The sequence below is a fragment of the Balaenoptera physalus genome, assembly GCF_965194825.1.
Source record: "Balaenoptera physalus genome assembly, chromosome: 18".
Lineage (NCBI taxonomy): Eukaryota > Metazoa > Chordata > Mammalia > Artiodactyla > Balaenopteridae > Balaenoptera > Balaenoptera physalus.
The window spans coordinates 64,634,930-64,650,767 of record NC_138899.1 but is presented as its reverse complement, the minus strand read 5'-3'; the positions used below and the strand labels follow the sequence as shown (position 1 = coordinate 64,650,767).

General features: G+C 38.5%; 1 protein-coding gene across 1 annotated transcript in view; it reads right to left on the bottom strand.

Moving 5' to 3' along the window:
• The window catches only part of LOC309647286 (ribonuclease H2 subunit B-like), a 789,004-nt gene that overhangs the window by 166,859 nt on the left and 606,307 nt on the right, over positions 1 to 15,838 (bottom strand). The window contains exon 6 of the transcript XR_014255911.1: positions 10,425 to 10,587. The gene's annotated coding sequence lies outside the window, so the exon portion shown is untranslated. The remainder of the gene's footprint in view (positions 1 to 10,424; positions 10,588 to 15,838) is intronic.

Sequence of the window (15,838 nt, the reverse complement as noted above, 5' to 3'; positions counted from 1 at the left end):
AGATTTAGTCACAGAGAAACCTAACAAAAGATTGAGAAAAATAAGTCTATGGTTTGTAAACCTTTGTGTGGACATGGATTTAAAATAACTTCTTTATTTCCTTTATAGGAAATTTGCCTACAGGACTCCAGATGTTGAGAGAAGGGTTTACCGTTACTTTATTATGGTTCAAGGTCGTTGTGTGTACTGCTGTAGCGTTCATCCTTTTCCTATTTGTGCATCATTAGAATGGAACGTACCAAGGGATCAATAAATGGAAGTCTAAATAGTGCAGGAAAAATTGTGTGAGCAATTTTTGGGAATAAAGCTCTTCATACATTTTCAAGCTCTTTTAGGAACATTTAAATTGCTGAGTGCACCTCTATGTTCCAGTCAGGACTAACAAAATGGAGCAAAAATCACTGAGAAGTCAGTGTGGTCTCAATAACAAGGCAGAATTCACCTCTCCACACTTTCCCTCTCTACATACCCTTCCATTAGCCACTTGTTGATTTAATAAGAAATTCTAGTCATTTAGAATCATTTCTCTGGGAAGCTTCACATGCCCTGAAGAGAGAGTCTAGGGTCACCATACATCTAAGCATTTGGCCAAAAGAGACTAGGTAGGATCGGATTACGCTAATGAGTGGGAATTCCCAGGGACCTGATCATATCCCGGTTTTGGTCTCTTTGGAGTTGTGAGATATAGTAGAAAAGAAACAATTCCCAGAAACTCTAATTAGAGACAGGGCTGGTGAGACATTTTTCAGGCTCTCCCAAATGCCTCTAATTTACCTGCTTTTTACAAAATGTATTTTACGTCTTGTTCCTGGCCAGGAAAAGCACAGGAGCTTCTTGAATTTTTTAAAATTCCATTAAAAAAAAAAATCTCAGAAAGTACCCAATACCCAGGTCTTTACATCTCTTCTCATTCCTCCTCACTCTGGAATTTGGCTCAAAGTTCTACCTCTGTGTGTATGCTATTTCCCTCCATCTCCAGCTTATCACTGCGTGTTAAAGTCTTGCCTTTCATTCATTCATGAATTCACCTAATAAGCCATTCAATTCTATTCACTCAACAAAGATTTGTTGAAACAAGTCAAATATGGTTCCAGATCACACTATCCTGGATTCTATGAGGTATCCAAATTTACATAAGACATGTTGTCCTGTGTCTTAAAGGAGAAGCCAGGCCACTCAGCCTGAAAAATCAGAGAAGCCTTTATTGAGAAAACAGCCTTTATTTAGAAAACAGCCTTTTATCCTAGTCCTGAAGAATGAATAGGATTGGTCTAGGTGAAGTGGGAAGTGGGAAGAGAGGAGGAAATAAGGGAAGAGCATTCCAGGAAGAAGGCACTGCCTAGGTAAGGCCACAAGGCAGGAAGGAAAATGATGAAGAGGACAGAAAGCAGGCCAGTATGACCAGAGTAGTGTGTGTGTGTGTGTGTGTGTGTGTGTGTGTGTGTGTGTGTGTGTGTACGTTATTTTTGGAGGCGTGCCTACTGGGAAATGCCCAAGATGAAGATAGAGAAGTAGAAAGGGCTGAGATCATGGAGGATCTTTTTACGCCATGTTAAGGATTTTGGACTTGAGTTTATGAACTATGGAACAACACCAAATGGGTTTAAGTAGGGAGCACTTAAGTAGGGAGTACTTCTAAGAAGCTGTCCCATTTTCCTCCAGCATCTTGTATTAGAAACATCTAAGTATGGATCTGTCTCTACTATACTATGATCTCCGTGTAGGCCAGAATTATGACTTTCTCATCTTTGTGTAATTTGCAGCATAGCTAGCAGGATAATGTGGAAAGAGTCTATTGGCATGGAAGGAGCTTTGGAATCAGACAGATCTGGCTTTGATTGCTGTCACTGTGCTTTTCCAGCTGTATGACACTAACCATGTACCCAGGGCAGTGTAGTAGGAGGGCCCACCATGGGTGCAGGCAATAAGGGTGTGCATTGCTGTTGAGAATTTAAAAACAATAATAAACCCAAATGAAAGTCAATCTGCTTTTTATTATCACCATGTGCTGGCAATTCTAAACAATGTCAGTGATAAAATATTCCTCCCTAAAAGAATCTTTTGTGGGCCTAGGTTCTAAACAATTGTTGTGGTTACCACTGAGGTTTTTTTTCCCAACATTTTATTATGAAAAATGTCAGATCTATAGAAAAGTTGAAATGATTTTATAGCAAAAATTCACCATCTAGATTCTAAAATTAACATGTTATATCACTTCCTCTAAATCTACATCTATCCATCTATCAATCCTTCTATTTATTTATCAGTCAACTTTTGGATACATTTCAGAGTAAGATGCATTCCTGAGTACACTGTCCTCTACATATTTCAGTATGAGTATCATAAACTAGAGTTATTACTTATTTAAAAGAGTTTAGTATTTGTTTAAGGCTATTTTTTTTCTCTTGAGGTAAAATTCGCATAACATGAAATTCGTAAATCCTAAGGGCACTATTTGATGAGTTTTGACAAATGCATACAACCTGTGTAACCCAAACCACCAACAAGATACAGAAAATGACCATTATCCCAACCTGTTCAGTTATGCCCCTTCCAGGTGACCCCCTCTCCCCATCTCTCCAGAGGAAACCTGTGTTCTGATTTTCTTCACAAAGGATTAGTTTTGCCTATTACAGAACTTCATACAAATGGAATCATGTAATATATACTCTTACACAAGGCTTCTTTCTCTCAACATAATGTGTTTCAGATTCAACCGCATTGTTGCATTTATCTGTAGTTTTTCTGATATCTGTTGTTTTTCTGAGTGACCAGTTCAGTAGTATTCCTTTGTATGAATATACCACAGTTTATCCATTCTCCTGCTGATGGACACCTATGCTGTTCCCTGGGTTATTGCTGTTATGAATAAAGTCACTGTTAACTTTTGTGTACAAATTGTTTTGTGGATTTATATTTTCATTTTTCTTGGAAAAATGTCCGCAAGTAGAATTACTGGTTGTAGTGTAGATATGTGTTTTGGTTTATTAGAAACCGTAAGACCTTTTTTCAAAGTGGCTGTACCTCTTTGTACCTTTTTACCATCTCATCAACAATGTATTGATATGAGAGTACCAGCTGTTCCGTATTCTTGCCAACATTTGCTGCTTTCAGTTTTTTTTAAAAAAAATTTAGTATCTTATGAGTTTGTAGCTGTATTGTGGTTTTAATTTGAATTTCCCTTATGACTAATGATGCTGAATACTTTTTCATGTGCTTATTGGTCCTTCATATATCTTCTTCCATGTGGTGTCTGTGCAAGTCCTTTACCCATTTTTATTGGGTTGTTTGTCTCTTTTATTACCACGGAGGAGATAGATATACTTACTGTATATTACTCCTTTGTCAGATATAAATTTAAAAATATTTTCTGCTAGTCTGTGGCTGGCCGATTTATTTTTAAATGGTATATTTCAATGGGACCTTTTCCATTTTGATGATGTCTAATTGATCAATTTTTTCTTTAATGGTTACTACTTTGTATTATCTAAGAAATCTTTTCCTACTCTCAAGTTATGAAGATATTCTCCTATGTTTGTTTCAAAAAGCTTTGTGTTTTTAGCTTTTATGTTTAAGTCTATGAATATCTCAAATAAATTTTTGCGTATAATGTGAGGTAGAGGTGGAGATCCTTTTTCCCCTTTGCCCCTCTATTTATCAACCCTTATGCCAGTTCCATAGTAGCTTTTAGTAATCTTGAAGTCAAGTACTATAAATCCTCTAATTTTGTCCTTCTTTTAAAAGATTGTTTTGTATGTTCCAGATAAATTTTAGAGTCAGTTTGTTATTTTCTATAAAAATCTTGCTGGAATTATGAATGAGGTTACATTGAATCTATAGATCAATTGGGGGAGAATTAACAATTAAATATTGAGTTTCTCAGTGTTTGAGCATGGTATATTTCTCCATTTATTTAGTCTTTATTTAATTTTTCTTAGAAATATTTATAGTTTTACTATATGATCTTATAGCTGTTTTGTAACATTTACTCCCAAATATTTTTTGATGTTATTGCACATGGAATGGTTTTTATTTTACTTTGCAAAGGTTTGCTGCTAGTTTTTAAAAATACAATTGATTTTTGTACATTAGCCTTTTATCCTAAAAACTTGCCAAATTAATTTATTATTTCTAGTAGTCATTTTTCAAATTCCTTAAGACTTTCTATATAAACAACCATGTCCTCTGCAAACAAAGTTTTACTGCTGCCTTTCCAATTTTCATGCCTTCTTTTTCTTTTTCTTGTCTTACCTAACTAGGACCTTTAGTACAATGCTGAATAGAGGTTGTAAGATTGGGCATTGTTTTCTTTATTCTTGATTTAGAGAGGAAAAATTAATCACCATTTCACCATTAAGTATGATGTTAGTTATAGGTTTTTTAGAGATTACCTTTATCAGATTGTGGAAGTTTCCATCTATTCCTAAGTTTGCTGAGAATTTTTATCATGAAGGAGTGTTGAATTCTGTGAAATAGTTTTCTGCTTCTATTGAACTGATCATATGGATTCTCTCCTTTATTCTGTTAATGTAGTGAATTACATTGATTCAATTTTGAATGTTAAAGCAAACTTTGAGTTCCTAGGAAAAACCCCGTTTGGTCACAATAAATTATCTTTTTTTATTTTTTGACGATTGCAATTTGCTAATATTTTGTTAAGTATTTTTGCTTTATGTGCATGAAGGATATTGGTTTAGCAGTTGTTGCTTTTTACTTTCTTTGACAGTTTTTTGTATTGAGGATTTCCTGGTCTCATATAATGAGTTCGGAAGTGATCACTCCTCCTCTATTTTTTGAGAGATTTTGTGTAAAGTTGGCGCTTTCCCTGCTCCCCAACTTCTTAAATGTTCAATAGAATTTTCCAGTGAAACCATCTGACCCTGAAGTTTTCTTTCCGGGAATATTTTTAATAACAACTTCAAATTTTAAACTGGATTTTGGGCTGTTCAAAAATTCAGTTTCATCTTGTGTCAGATTTGGTAAGTTGTATTTTTCAAGAAAATTTGTCCACCACATCTAAGTTGTTAAATTTTTGGCAATATCTACTTAATTATTTATTATTATCCATTTGATATTTGTAGAATCTGTAGTGATAATCCCTCCTTCATTTTTAATATTAATAATTTGTGTTCTCTGTCTCTCACTCTTCCTTTCTCTCTCTCTCCCCTCTCCCCTCCTTGGTCTAACTAGGTATTTGTCAATTTTGTTGGTATTTTCCAATTTTTGGCTTTGTAAAATTTCACTATTGCCTGTTTTATAATGTTTTGATTTCTGCTCTTTTCTTTATTATTTCCTTTCTTCTACTTATTTTGGATTTATTCTGCTCTCCATTTCTGTCTTGAAGTAGTATCTTAGGTCATCAATATTAGACCATTCTTCTTTGGTAATATAAATCTTTAAAGCTATAAATTTTCCTCTAAAAACTGCTTTAGATGTATTTCACAAATTTAATATCTTTATATTCATTCAGTTTCAGATATTTCTTAATTTTTCCTATAATTTATTTTCTGATTCATAAATTATTTAGAAGTGTCATTTAATTTCCAATGATTTGGGGGTTTTCTTGATATCTCATTGTTATTGATTTCTAATTTTAATTCCATAGTAATCAAAGAATATACTCTGCATGATTTTTAAATGTTTAACTTGTTGAGACTTGCTTTATGGCCAGGCAGATGGTCTCTCTTGGTGAACATGTGCTCTTAAAAGAAATGTCTATTCTATTCTATTTTAAATGATGTGCTCTATAGATATCAATTAGGTTAAGGTGGTTGATAATGTTATTCATATCTTTTATGTCTTCACTGAACTATTTTGTCTAATTGGTCTATCAATGTCTGGGGAAGGGGTGTTAAACTCTCCAACTATTATTGTGGGATTGTCTCTTTTTCCTTTGAATTCTGTCATTATTTGTTCCATGTATTTTGAAGCTCTGTTATTAGACACATAACACACATTTATATCTAAAAATCTTACCAATGAATTGGATATTTTATCATTATGAAACATCCCTTTTTACTTTGGTAACTCTTTGTCTTGAAATCTACTTCATTAGCTATCAACATAGCTACTCCAGCTTTCTTAGGTTTACTGTTTGCATGGAATATATTCTCCTATCCACTTACTTTCAGTCTACCTGTGTCTTTAGATGTAAAACTTATCTCATGTAGACAGAGGTGTAATATTCTTTATGTTAATCCTGGCTGGAGTTTATTGAACTTCTTTAATTTGTAAATGTGTATCTTTCACCAAAGTTTAGAATTTTTGCAGCTTGTTTCTTCAGATAATTGTTTTATCCCATTCTTTTCTATCCTTATGGAATTCCAGTGACACATATGCTGGAACTTTTGATTTGGACCACAGGTCCCTGAGACATTGTTGCTGTTGTTCTGTTGTTCTTCATCTTCTCCTTCCTCTTCTTTTATCTTTTCCCCCTCTGTTCTTTAGATTGGGTAATTCTGATCTATCTTCAAGTTCACAAATTTGTTTTAAATGTTAATTTTTTCCCCTAAACTGGCCATGTTTTGAGTATGTTTTGGTTACCAAAGGAAATGGAGTGACTGGCCTTTATTAATTTTCGACATAGCCTGGGGAATAAGACTGGCTACCTACATTGTGGGGCCCAGTGCAAAATGAAAATGTGGGGTTCCTTGTTCAGAAATTATTAAGAATTTCAAGACAGTGACAGAGAGCACTAAACTGAGCATGATGTCCTCTGAGCACAGGGCCCTGTGTAATTGTACAAGTTATATGTCAGTGAAGCTGGAGCATAGGGTAATGGTCAAGTTCAGAACTTCCAGTCAGATATATCAGAATTTGATCCCCAGATCCACTACTTGCTACCTGGGTGATCTTGAGCAGGTTACTTTTTCTCTCCAAGCTTTAGAGTCCTTATCTGCAAAATGAGTCTTTCTTAGGTTTGTTGTCAGGCATAAATGAAGCTATGTATAATGCCTAGTACAATGTATGATATAAGGTCAAAAAGGAAGTTATTATTACTTTGTTATGTGGGCTTTATTAGAATAATAATGTGGAAGCAAAGTTGTTATATCAGAAAGAGAATGTCTCTAGTGTTATCAGCTGAAGACTGGAAGATATGTGTGTGTGAGTGTAGGCAAGCAGGGCACAGAGTTGAGTTGGGAGTGTACCCCCTAGTGAGTGGGAAGGAGCTGGTGGGGAGATAAATTCCCTGTACCAGTCTCTGGGTGGTGCTATTAGTCCAGGAGAACTTGGTATGTTCTATGTGCACAGGTGAGGTGGGTATTTTAAAGGATGGGGCCAAGGAAGGATGGAAGCACAGAAAGGAAAAACAAAGTGCAACCAGGCATTCATATAAAGCAGAACTTTTGAAAATCTTCAGAATACAGAAAGAGTATAGTGAGTACTTCCCAACTTCCTAGATAGAGATATGAGGATATTTGCTTTATCTAGGTAGAGATATGAGGGCCTTCAGTTTATGTCTATTAATTTAAAACTTTGGCTCTCTATCTGGCTATAAATTAGAAACAGCCGTGGTGCTTTAAAGACTTCTGATGCTCTGACTCCATCCCAGAGATTCTGCTTTATTTGTTTTGGGGTGAAGCCTGGGCATCATCAGTGTTTTTTAAAAGCTTCTCAGATGATTCTAATGTGCAGACATGGTTGAGAACCACTAAACTAAAACAAGGCATGCTGTTAAGATCTTGTCTTCGTATTTCTCTGTGGGGAAAGGAGAGGATGGCCATTTTCTGTGTGTGTGTGTGTGTGTGTGTGTGTGTGTTTGGTAACCAGGTGATTAAACAGCAGTAATGCACATATAAGTGGAAACCATTCTGTATGATTTGTGGGTGATGCTTTCCACACTCAGAGTGGGTGACACTTTCACTTGGTCCACAGCTGTATCTGCTCAGGAAACCTCATCTGCCACCCTCTGAGACCCTTACATAAGGTACTGTGCATAACTTGGTTAAACAATGCCTGGCAAATGCTAAGGGCTCAGGAAGTGTCAGCTATTGTTGTTACTAAAACTATTTTGTTAGGTCATCTAATAGAATTAAGCTGAAATTAATAAAAACGAGTCAGAGACATTTAACAGAGTGTAATCATCTTCCCTGTAGGTGGTCAACCTCATCCTTTCAAGTATTGTATGTCATTGTAAACATGTTTTTTTAAAAGGCAATACAGTATGTGGTCACATCACAGAGATCACTAACCCATAAATGATGAATTACAGAAAGAAAATTCTGTCCTAATATTGTGGAAATGGGTACTTATGGTATGGGATAAAATTTAATGTGATAGCATCACATCTGGATTTAAAAATGACTGTGTTGTCAAACTTGGGTGTCAGAGAAGATAGCGTGTTTGGGAAAATTGTTAAAAGATCAAACAGGATTTCTAATGATGGCAAACTCACGACAGCCAAGATACACATGACACATTTGAATCAGATTGCTTCATGAAATGTCAGAGTGGAGCAATATTTCCAAATTGAGTGAATATAATTTTCTTTTCAGTTTTATGCAATTCATACACATATGTGGAAATTAGTAAGTTAAATATTGTAAGTAGATTTTTAACTATTTCACTTAGATGCCTAAAGGTGTATATGTTCAAGTTGGCAAACCTTTTTTTTTTCTTAATTTTCTTAATTCTGGAAAATGGACATTGGCTTTGTACTTGGGAGTAACTTGTGTTTAGTTGTGCAGACAATTAGGGAAAGGGCATTATGTGAGGAAAGGTGCTAAGTAGGAAGAAATGACAAGCACAGATAACCTTCCTTTCTTCTGTTTATGATTCTTAGCAATTATCACTGCAATATTTTAGAATAAGAAAGTGCTCATAAGCCGCTGAATTGTGAGCTTGCCTGGGCTTGATCTCTGGCCAGTGAGGTTTTTAGAGGAAAGCACACTTTCGGCAGTCGCCTTAGCAACTCCAGCAATGCAGGCCCTACCCTGCCAGCTCTGATATGTCCAACACCTCCCCAGTGGGGAGGAAAATGCTATCACTGGGGAGGGATGATTTTCCACTTTTACTATTTTTAAGTACAGTATTTATTATTATTATTTTATTTAATTCATAAATATACCCATCTCCAATCCCAGCCACCTACCACTTCAGACACACACACACACACACACACACACACACACACACACACACACACCCCACTTCATTTGCTCCATCCCTTGGATCGAATTTTCCCCAAAGATTATTAAGAGAATTTTGGTTGAGGATGCAGCCATTAAGTGAACTGGGTGCCCTCTCTGCACACCGGTTTGTGGCTGTAACCATGTGAAATGCTTCTCCTGCCTGCTTGCAACAGAGATACAGAAATTCCAGTTGCCTGCTTCACTTTCAGAAAGTATGTTGACTTTTATGTGCAACTAAATACTCACCAGGATGCAGACCTCTCAGCAAAATCTGGAGGAGGCATCGAACTCCAGGTCTACTTATCCTATATTTTCCGGCTATCCACCCAGACAAACTTTTGAATGTCAAAGAGAAATTCTAAAGCTTACTCAACCCTGTTTAACCAAATCAAGCCTTCTAGGCTTTCCTAATTACAGACGATATGCAATGAAATCGATGCCCACCTCTTACCGTTTTAAATACTCTTCTTCTTACCTTTCTTCTACTCCCACCCTCCACCCTTCTATTAGCAATAAGGAGAGGAAACAGTGGGGAAAAAATACCTTTCAGTCTTGATATAATGTGCAGATGAACAGATGTCATGATTTTTACATTTCAGCCTTAGCTCTTGTTAAAACTATGTGACATTTGTTAAAAAAAATAAATAGCGGTAAGATGTTTGTGGATCCATGAGCATACTAAAAAATGGCTAAGTTATCAGCAAATGAATCTGAGAAAACAAACACTTTTCCATTTTGTAATCTCTAGGGCAGGTGAAGGGAGAAGTGAGACAGTCCATGCAGTTGACTCTGGGCATGAGCTTATGCTACCCTTTCCCAAAGAGCATTCCATGGAGATTTAGTCCTATTAGCCTCCCTGAAAAAAATTAGGGGTTTCCTTGGAAAATATTTTTGGAGAATGTTGCATGCTTTATGTCCTTCTTGGAGATCTACAACGCACATTTACTTATAAAAGCCTCTGAAAAGTTCTGCGGTAAGAAAACCTATTAAACTTTGTTTAACCCGGTGTTTACATTCTAGATTCTAGAACTCATTTGAGCATAGAAGCTGCTTTTGCACACAACTCCTGTTAACATCCCATAGGACCAATATTTCCTAGGATTTATATAGGGAACTGCGATTTTAGTCTATTACATTTCTCATTTCTCTTTAAAATAACTAGTTTCTTATCTGTAATTGGAAAAAGCTGCATTTTCCTGTTGTTTTTTTTTTTTTCTTTTTCCCAAAGCCCAGGCTAATGTGATTCCTTTCCTACCCAAGGACTAGCTTCTTCCCATCTCCTGAGAAGTGTACCTGTGGCCAGGGCTGCTTAAAGGCTGATGGTATGGCCCTGCCAGCCACCAACAGCTGCAGCCTCAGGTGCATTTTGAAGGCTTGCTCTTGAAGTGTGGTCCCAGGCCAGACAGCATCCATCTCACCTGGGGGCTTATTAGAAATCTCAGGTCCCACAACAGACCTACAGAAAGAGAATCTTCATGTTAACAAGATTCCCAAGTGGTTTACATAAGCACATTACATTTTAAGGCGCTTGGTGGAAAAGCACATTGCAGTGAGCAGAGCTCAGAAGTCTCAAAGCAGGGAGAAGAACCCTGGTGCTTGAAGAGAGTGGACCAGGGCCAGCTTTGACAATGAGTTCAAAGTCTAACTTGACCCCAAGGTAGAGCTCACACATACACACACATGCACATATGCACACACACACACACACACACAACTTACTCTCCTTCAGATAACACTTAGCACGTATTAACATATTAAGGACAAAAAATATCACAGAACTCATAAGGTTATAGGCTTCAGCATAGCAATAATACCAATCCCTTGTCCTCAGGAGAGGAAGGTCTTCATTCCATTACCAGCTATAAACTTTGCCCCACATTGTTGGGCATCTCCCGCAGATGTTCAAAATGTACAGTGCTGAAAACATTGCCTTGCAAAACATAGTTCAGTGTTTGAACTTGCCTATAAAATTAAGGATATAGATAATTCAACCTCCCATCTCTCCTCCCTATTACTGATAAGAAAAAGATTAATTGGGGAGTCCAGGTTTCATCCAAGAATCTCAGTATGCCTTGAGACGTGAAGTCTCCAGTCTCAGTTATGGGCTAAGCTGGGGCCATCCTCATTTACTGAGACCCAGGGAGTTAGGGAACATGTTCAAGGTCACCACCCTCACTAGGAACTACTGCTTAGACTCACAGGTACTCAGCCCACCCCCATGGTGCACCACCGCTGCCTGGAGAAATAAAAGACCCAGCCAGAAGGCTCTTGGAATGATGACATCCACACATGAAAGGGCCTCATATGTGATCCACAAATCTAACCACAGATGGGAAAACCTGATGCTTTAAGAAAGCCTCTTGACCTATTTTTTCAAACATTTCGGATTTTGGCAAAAACTTTTGTGATTTGCAAATGCAATTTTTACCCTTAATTTATATTTTCAAGGGAAATTTAAGTAAAAAAACATGTCTTTCTAGTTAAATGGAAGCCTTTGCTATATACAAAGAGGGAGGGGGAGAGTGCTGAGATCGATGCTGGCTGATTCCCAGATAGATTCGGGAAAAGCTGTTGGAGAGGTGGATTATCTTCGGAGAAGGTGGGTGGCGGTGTTAGGAGAGTAGGGAAAGGGTTGGGAACTTTGCCCAGGGGAATGGTAAAAGGAGGCAAAGAAAACGAGTGCTGAGCTGGGGAGGGTGAGCTGTGCTGGGACCTCACAAGTTTAAAAGCACCTAGGAGGCCAGCAGGACCATGTCACCTAATCCCAGGCCACAGGACAGGAGTGAGAAGCATATTGGCTATCAGGCTGTTTGCTGACCACACTTTTTGGTTCCTTCTCCTATAAGACAATGGGCCTCTTGAAGTCAGGGACCACACACTCTCGATCTTTGTATCCTCAGGGCCTAATGTAATGCTTAGCACATACTTGATGTTTAGAAAATGCTTAGAAAATATATGATAAATAAATGAGAAAAAGAATGCATTTCCAACCCAAACCACCCAAAACTAAGAAGTCTAGACAAAGACCGTAATGATTAGTGTTACTTGCTAATATTCATAGGCTACATGCCAAACTGGTAAAATAGTTTGACTTGGTGAAATAAAAAAAAAAATCTACCACTCGATGTAGTACAGAAAAAAATATAAAAATAAATATAAAAAGTGAGTCAAACTCTGTTCAACTCAATCTAGTCAGATCAGTTCCAGCTGCAGAACCAGCAGGTCTGGGTAGACTTGAGCAGAGCTTCTGATTCACTGCTGGCGTCCCTTCCTTCTCTTTGTTAAATTTACTAGCACCTGTGTTGTTTTTTTTTTTAATAAATTTACTTATTTATTTATTTATTTTTGGCTGTGTTGGGTCTTCGTTGCTGTGCATGGGCTTTCTCTAGTTGAGGCGAGCAGGGGCTACTGTTTTTCGTTGTGGTGCGTGGGCTTCTCATTGTGGTGGCTTCTCTGTTGCGGAGCACGAGCTCTAGGTGCGAGGGCTTCTGTTTTTAAACTTACAAAAACGCTAAATTATGCTATAGAGGCTGACTTTTTACTCTGAATTGCATGGAAGGCTAATCTCTTTGCATTTAAAAACCTTGGGTTTGGAGCAGTCACAGCCTGGGCTTGGGGCTGAGGTCCAGCCTCATGGCCGCAACTCCCTGCCTCCAATGACCATCTCTCCACATCCCACAGGACCTTTGCTGGCTAAAGGAGGGAAGAACCAAACCTTGGATTGGAAGTAATGTACAGCCTCTCACCCTCCCTAGAATCTGGCAAACTAGTACATGGCGCACATCCCTCTGAATCAAAGCAGGTTAGAGCAAAAAGAGGCAAGAGAGGAAATCACAGCCTAGTGAGATGGTGTGTGACTTGCCCAAGGTCGTGTGGCTGGCTAGCTACGGCTGGGACCCAGATTCCCTCCTCCCTGGTCTCTGCTTCTCTTTGCACACACTTCATACTTAGAGGCACTGGAGGCAGGGTAGGCCACTGCTGGCACCAGGCAGAGACTCAAAGTCATTGCCAATGGGTGCGCTGGGAATTGTGTTAACAAGACTGAAGCTTATATACTGTACATGCAGTCATCCCAGACTACCCCTGTTGTAGATATGAGTGCTGTTTGTAAATTTAAAATTTTCTTTTCAGCAAAACTCCGAACAGTTGTCTTTACTTGCTATTTCTACTTCTTCCCTTCATATTTTTCTTGAACCCACTGTGAACAGGCTTCCTTCCCCACCACTGCACTAAACCTGCTCTTTCAAAGACCTCTACATTGCCCAATCCAGTGCTCAAGTCCTGGTCCTCATCTTACCTGGGCAATCAGCAGCTCTTGGCATAATTGTTCACTCCCTCCATCTCAAAACACTTTTTTTTTTTTTTTTAATTTTGCCTTTTGAACACCATCTCTCTTGGTTTTCCTTCCCTGGCTGGATCTACCTTCGCTCTTGATTCTATTGACTGGTCCTTTCCAGTCTTCTCAGTTACATCCTCCTTATATTCCTAACGTGTAGGAACTCTAAGTGCTTCAGTGCCCACTAGTACAGACCTTGAATTTACCCTCACTCTCGAGCAAGCTCATCCAGTGCCATGGCTCAAAATAAGCATCCTCTGGCTGCTGATGAGCAAATTGATTTGTCTAGTCCTCACTTATCTTCTGAATCCCAGACTGACTACCAGCATCTCTTCTCAGATGCCTGATAGGCATCTCAAACTCAGTAAGACCAAGATCAAACTCTTGATTCTCCATCCTACAACAACACAGACACTCCTCCCACAGTCTTCCTAGTTGAATATGTGGCAGCTCCATCCTTCCAGTTGTTCAGGCCCCATATCTTGTAAATATCTTGTCTTTCTCTCCCACATCACATCCAATTCATCTTCAAGTCCTATTGGCCCAACCTTGAAAATGTATCCAGAATCTGACCACTTCTTACCTCTTTCACCTCCTCCACCACTTTATACCCCTTACCATGGTATTTTGCCTGGATTATGTCAGTAGTCTCCAAACTGGTCTCCCTGCTTTTGTTCTTTCTCCCCCAAATCCATGTCCCACACAGGAGTCAGTAATCCTTGTCAAATACAAGTCAGATTCCACCACTTTCCTCCTCAAAACACTGAATGTTTCTGGTCTCACTCAGAATAAAAACCAAAGTCTTTATCATGGTCTACAAGGATGCACATGACCTTGGCTGCTTCTCTGATTTTATTTCCTACCACTCTTTCCCACATCTTGTGGCTCCAGTGACCAGGGCCTACTTACCGTTCTTGGACAAGCCAAGTACTCTCCTTGCTCAGAGTCTTTGTACCTGCTATTCTTTGTGCCTGGACTGTTCCTCTCTTGGAAAACTGAGGGGTAAGCTCCCCACCTCCTCAGGTCTCTTCTACTTGAAGGAAGAGGCCTTCCATGACCACAGCACAGAAAATAGGAACCCCTGTTTCTTTCTTTAACTAGCATCTGTAACCACCTGACATAAACAATATTTCTTTGTTTTCTGTCTCCTCCCACTCAGGTATAAGTTCTATCTTCTTTTTTTATCTTTCATTAAAGAGTCCTCCTGAATAAACTCACTGATACCGTACCCTGCATTACTATCATTTTGGGTCTCCACTGCTGTGCCAGGTCAGTCCTGTCTGGCTCATTCCATTGGGTGTCAGGGCCTGGGACATATTCCACATTGTCACACAGTAGAGGGCAAGTGATATGCTTTGCTGCTGAGGGAAAACTCACAGAAATCAAGAGTGAAAGAAAAAGAAAGTCTTAGGTCCTGCTGACCTTTCCCAGTCACCCGCTGATCTCCCTGTAGTGAGGGTCTGCATTCCTGCAGTGGGACTCTGTTTTATCTGTTACTTTCTCTGGGAGACCCAGAAGAGTGTCAGGGGTATCATGCTGAATAGGGTATTTTAAGCCTTTTCCATCTGGTATTGATCTCTTTTTTATTTGGGGGGGGCATGTGGCACGCGGAATTCTAGTTCCCTGACCAGGGATCAAACCCGCACCCCCTGTGTTGGAAGCGCAGACTCTTAACCACTGGACCACCAGGGAAGTCCTGATCTCTTTTTAAATTTGCATTTCTTTTCTAGTGGTTTTGGAAACAGTGACCATACTACTGGATACTGCACTTTTCTTGTAAATTATTCTCCTTTCCACACTTTTTAATCTTTTGGCCGCACCTCACAACATGTGGGATCTTAGTTCCCTGATCAGGGATCGAACCCGTGCCCCCGGCATTGCAAGGTGTATTCTTAACCACTGGACCACCAGGGAAGTCCCCTGCCTTCTACACTAGTCGGTACTTCCCATTCCTGAACCTCCTAGTGTTGCTCTGCCGAGACTGGCTCACATTTCATTTCTTTTGCAGGCATTTCCTTTGTAGATACTTGGTGCTCAGATTGTTCAGCTCTGCTGATTTTTCCATCTGCTCTTCATCTTTCAAAAATCTGTTGCTATCCCTTGTCTGCTATTGTCTCTTCTTTCATTCTCTTTGTAATTTTGTATTATTTTTATTCTTTTAATTTCATTTTAGTGACATCTTGGTAGTAACAAATAAATATAGCAAATATAACAATAGCAATAAATATAACAATAAATATAGCAAATAAATAACCTAATTTTTTTTCTGTCCATATGAGTTACAAATATTATTATTTTCCCAGTTTGTAACTTGAATTTTGTTTTCTCCTATGGTGGTCTTTAACATGCAAATGTGCAAAATTTATATACA